Raw genomic sequence first — 6,171 nt, forward strand, 5'->3', positions numbered from 1 at the left:
TACCTTCATATATTTGCCAGGAAATCAGCAGGGGAAAAAATATCAGATAACATTTGCTATTGCATTCTTATGCTAATTAGTGACATTTTCAGTTACCAAGAGTTATTCCCACACAGTTTTTGAACAGGATATACAATGAACAACAAAGTTTACCTGTTAACAACCTATTAGACCAGGGGTCTCCAAACCAGTTCAAAGTGCCACTTTGGGTCTTGTTTTTTTTTGTTTTTGTGTTTTGCAACTGATTCAGCACAGACAGTTTACCCAATCAGATTTCTGTTACAACAAGCAGCACCTGACTGCAACGACCTGATTACAGACACCAGATTGCTGAAAAAGTGTCTTTTTGTTTCGTTGGAATGAAACCCTGCCCCCCTGCAGCCCCTTGTAAAATAGTTTCAGGACCCCTTGCATCATGCTGTCAGAAATGTAAACATATATTTATTTCCTACATTATGGACTCAATAGCAAGATGGTAAGTTTAATCTTGAGAAATCCAACATTTAGCATACAAACCGGTGTGAATGTTTGTAAAAAACATTATTTGGTTGCGTCATGTGCATGTGTTAAATCTGAGCTAAGAAAAAAGATGTTCCCCAAAAAACTTTAAAGGAGTTGTTCCGATCAAAGCAACCCATACTACGTGTCTCGTCTGAGTGTGAAAGTATGAATTAGTCAGAATTTCTGCACTTATAATAATAGGACCAACATTGTTATGCTTTGTAGGGCAGTTTGATGTTCCATGCGTTTCTTCTTAGGGAGAATTGGGACAGCCTATGTTCTTGCTGTATGTAAAATCAAGGGCTAAGGGGTGAAAAGAGGGTTGATTGGGATTGGCCTGAGGATTCATGATTTTTTTCCCCCCCAAAATATAGTGATCCCCGCCTAATGCCAACATTTGGCTGAGATAGACCCTGTGACCCTTGTGAGGATAAGCGATGCAGAAAATGAATGAATAGAGAGTCCCTTTGGAGCTACGAAAGATAAGGTAAGTTTGAGTTTTTCATGACTTAACATTTTTTAAGTCATCTATTGAACAGTTGCATAGTCGGGTTTTCTTGTCAATGATAATGTCAACAATTGTTGTCTTTCCCCTTATTTACGTATTCGACAATCTTTGGAAGACACTATGATTGCTGATATTGACTTTTCATACATTGTATTAGAATGACGGCAGGCCTTTTTTTAAAAGCCCACTTATGCATACAATATGACGATTTGTCTTATTTTTACATGTATCGTATATATATCTGAACAAACAGACAAACACACCACCTTGCAATCAATAGATGTTCTTGCAACAAATCACACTTCAAAACTTGAACAATATTCGCTCATATGATTGAATTCATTCTACTTACATGTGATATATTGTGTCCGAAGCCAAGGCTTAATTTATATCCTCGGGACAAGGCCATCGGGTCAAGCTCCCGATCGTCATGTACCAAATTATGGGTCCCGGAAATAAATAGTAGATGTAATCTAAATTACACCACAAAGAAAGCCCACATGAGGGGGATGATGACTACATGTCCAGAGTGAAATTGTTGCTTCTGATGTAGCTTTGAAAATGTGGTCACTGGAAGGTTACAGGAAGAACAAGGAGAATTCAGTATTTCAAGTTTTTGTCATCAGTTACTGGAATGACCTGCAGGTCTTCCACAGTCATTGCTACCGGTTCGCAAAGATTTGTCATTTTGAAAAGTGTGACTAATTGCATTTATTTTCCAACATTTTTTTTCTTGCCACCATTCATTTTCTACTTACCCTACGAGGGTGCGGGGGTGCCGTAGCCTGTCCTAGACAACATCGGGCAGTAGGCGGGGGTACACACTGAATTGGTTAGCAGCACGACATGCACACACACACTCATTCATACCTAGGGACAAATTTGAGTGATCTTTCAGCCTACCCACTGGAGAAAACCCACTCAGGCAGAGAGAGGTATAACATGCAAACTCCACACGGGATGGCTGGTCCCCACCAGGGGTCGAACCCTCAATCTTAGAATTGTGAGGCAGACATGTGAACCACTCGTTCATCGTGTCAACTCCCTTAACACTAATAAATGTCAAATTGAATCAGCAAATTGCTATCACCACAATCGTGTGGTTTTCTCAGTGCAAGTTGAGCCTTAGTCCACTTTGCCTAAGGTCATTTTGATGACTGTTTCAAATTTCAACTTGCTTCCTGTTTTACTCCTACAGTCGTAAATGCTAGCTTTGATGTGAACAGGGGACGGGGAAAATAAACTGAATAAGCTTTGATAAAAATCAAGCACAAAAATGTTTTCTAATTATGCAGATGACAATAGAGCATTATGCAGTATCCTGGTTTCATCTGATTTTGCTAAAACGTTTCCCTTGAAACTCTTTAGATAACCTGCAGCACTTGTTTAAGTTCCCCGCATGTTGTGTGACCATATGTCTTGATGTAGGAAACAGTTTTTCTGAACATTTTAGTTTCATCAGGAGTCTGGTGTCAACGATTTAGCCGTCCACAATGAGGACTTCTTTTATTTCTTTATCATCGTGTAATAATTTTTTTGATGATACCAGTGCAGTTCCCTTCACTAATAAGTTCCTCACCTAGAATTTTTTTTTTAATCGTACTTGTTTTAATCATATGAAATTAAGTCGAAGGCACCCAGATCAGGAATTCACTGCCAGCCGTAGTTTCTCCACCATCGAGGCTTTTCATAACCTGAATATTTCGAATTCAGACACATTCGTAAGTAGAAATACGTTTGTATCTTGATCCAACCTTTAGTTTCAAGGGGCATTCACACCAGGAAAGTCCATAGTTTGCTTCCTTTGGTCCGGACCAAATTTGACCTCCCGAAGGGACCATATTAAACTCGGTAAAATTTTTGACATGTTACGTATGAATTTTGTGTTTTAATTTAAAAAACAAAAATAAAAAAATGAATCTGCATGTGGTGGGCAAATGTTCCTTAAATTTGCACGTTTTTAACAAGTCAATAGTGAAATTAGCAATTTCATCAGTGCTGAATGGCAAATATGCAGTGTTTCAGATATTATGGAGTGGTTACGTTCCTTTTCGATTTGGAGGAATGTTACTTAACATCTTGCCTTGACTGACAACAAAGGTTTTGAGCGTTTACCGGTTTGCGTAACATAAACGGGTGCTCCAACTGACTCGACTAGGGAATCCAACTGGTTTTGGGTTCGGTTCAAGTCTTTAATTTGCAATACGCAAATGTGTCTAGCATTGTTTTACCAACTTTCCTCAGGGCATTGCTTACGTATCATTGTTCTGCCTTTTGTGTGATTATTTATCTTTTTTTTGACACGCTTCTTTTGGTTAGTCCTGCAGGCACTACATAATGTCGTTCAGGAGCAATGACAGGGTGATCATCAGAGACATTGTTAAAATCCTGCCCACCAGGGCAAACACACAGCATGAGAGCTGGCTTAGTGGCTTAATTTTGCAAGACTTGTGTCTCTTTTCCTACACCTAAAGCCAAAATGATGAAATCCCCACTCCTAAAGTATGATTTAATTTTGGATTCAAACAAAGAAAGGCAAATTAGCAATATTCTAAAGAAACATTTTTCACTCAAAATACCACACTTTTATTTTTAAAGACACTTGGTAATAAAAACTTCAAAAAGTTGGCCCAAGTCTGGCACTCGCTTGCTTGTCAGGTAGTTTCTTGATTGGGTGGTGACTACGAATCCACTAGAAGTGTGTGAGAAAATAAGAGTGCTCCAGAAGATAACCCCACCCATCCTAAAAAACAAAGTGCTTGCTACAAAGTAAAGGTTAATCCAGGTAGAGGACCCTCAATATCCATTACTAATGCGAAACAATTTGAATTCCATTATTTGTTAGTGAAAAGTCAAAATTCCTTATTTTTGAACTCGTGATTATTCCTTTAACACAGATGATGTGCTTCTTTAGTGTGGTCCAGTGGACTGGTTAGTATGTCGGCATCACAGTTGGAGATTGTGGGTTTGATCCCAGGTCCGGACCTTCCTGTGTGGAGTTTTCATGTGTGGGGTTTTTGCGGATAACCCGGTTTTCTTCCAAATCCCAAAAACATGCAGCGTAGACTGGCTGACCACTGTGAATTGCCCCCAAGTATGAGTGTGAGTGTGAATGGTTGTCCGTCTCCTTGCGTCCTGCGATCGGCTGACAAGAAATTCAGGGTGTCACCCCGCTTGATCCCTGTGAGGATAAGTGGTACAGAAAATGGATGCCAGGCTTTTTAACAGCAGTCTTTATTTCTCCCCGATCCAACAATTTATTCACTGTTACTTCAAGGCTACCTTCTTTTTAAAGAGTTCATTCACTCAGTTTTTTTATGAAAGAGAAAAAAAAGAGGAATTCCTGTCCCAGAATTTGTGCACAAAAGTGTACATACACGCCAGCCTACGTACAGTATATCCCGTGGTGACCCAAGAAAACACGAGTGTTATTAGCTCAGTTTATTTCCTTTGTGTCACATGGAGTCCGGAGGCAGAGTCTCAGTCATGTGTGTGTTTAACAATAATGAAATAAGAAAACAAATCATTTTTGGATCATGCAAAAATGTTGGTCGTCACATGTCTCTGGCCCCCAACGCTGGGGCAGTTTCTGACGGTGAAATTTTACAAGGATGGCTGTTGTAGTCCACCAGGACAAATCTGTCTACTGATAAAGACACTCTGTTATAACCTCTGCCCTGACTGCATTCATCTGTTTCCAAGTGGAGAAAAGTACGGCAAGAGTCCTATAAATGTCTGCATGAAATTGTACGCTTAACGGCCGATTCATTTTCTGTTTTCTTGTCTCAAAAGGTCAAGAGAAACTTTGCCATGCTATGTAATTTCCACAGGATATGTTTTGGATACCTTCCGCGTATATATATATATATATATATATATATATATATATATATATATATATATATATATATATATATATATATCGAGGATTTTGTATTTTATCATTTCTTTAAAGAATTCAATTGCAAGCTAACGTAGATCGTAGCAGCTCGTGTTTAACAGATCTGTATTTAGGGAACTGTTCTTACGATTATGATTGAGTAAATCAAGCTTGGTAATTAAATATTATGAACATCATTTTCAAAACACTAGTTAGCTCATTTGCTGCGATACTGTTTATACATGAAAATGTGACCTTTTCGTGGTCTTGAGCAAATTTAGTGCTAACCGGGACTTTTAAAAAGTACAGCAGGTGGCAGACTCGCCTGTGAAGCGAGTGACTGCGACTTGTGATTTTCAATGACAACCATAAGTAGGGATGTCCCATTCACACATTTTTGCATGTGACTTTAAGTCCAAATCGCCTTTTTTGAGAGTCTGACGATTCAGAATCCGAATTGCCTTTTTTTTTGAGAGTCTGACGATTCAGAATCCGAATCGCCTTTTTTGAGTCTAACGATTCAGAATCTGAATCGCCTTTTTGAAATTTAGAACTTGCCAATTCCAAGTCCAAATCCCTTTTTTTTTTAGAATTTGCCAATTCCAAGTCCGAATCGTTTTTTTTTTTGTTGAGAATCTGTCGCTACCGAGTCCCGATCCAATTCCCCGGAAATGAATGAAGTAGAGGGAAAACATACCATATTCGATATATATCCGGGCCCGATTTTCGATCATTTCCAATCCGATTTGTGATCGTGAACATCCCTAACCCTTGTAATTCCACATAGGAAATCATTATTTATTGGTTGGTTCGTAAAGGGTTAAACGAGTAATGGGTTTTCCTCACCTGGGCGGAGAAAGAAGGAGGCTGTCTCCCTCTCTCTCTCGCTCTCTCTCTCGCTCTCTCTCTCTCTCTCTCTCTCTCTCTCTCTCTCTCTCTCTCTCGCTCTCGCACTCGCTCTCGCTCTCTCTCTCTTGCTCTCTCTCCCTCTCTCTCTCTCTCTCTCTCTCTCTCTCTCTCTCTTGCTCTCTCTCTCTCTCTTGCTCTCTCTCTCTCTTGCTCTCTCTCTCTCTCTTGCTCTCTCTCTCTTGCTCTCTCTCCCTATCTGCCCCCATCTCTCTCTCTGCCCCCCCTCTCTCTCTCTCTCCTCTCACTCCTCTCTCTCTCTCTCTCTCTCTCTTGCTCTCTCTCTCTTGCTCTCTCTCTCTCTTGCTCTCTCTCTCTTGCTCTCTCTCCCTCTCTGCCCCCATCTCTCTCTCTGCCCCCCCCCCTCTCTCTCCTC

This window comes from Stigmatopora argus, chromosome 3 (assembly GCF_051989625.1).
Source record: "Stigmatopora argus isolate UIUO_Sarg chromosome 3, RoL_Sarg_1.0, whole genome shotgun sequence".
Taxonomy (NCBI): Eukaryota; Metazoa; Chordata; class Actinopteri; order Syngnathiformes; family Syngnathidae; genus Stigmatopora; species Stigmatopora argus.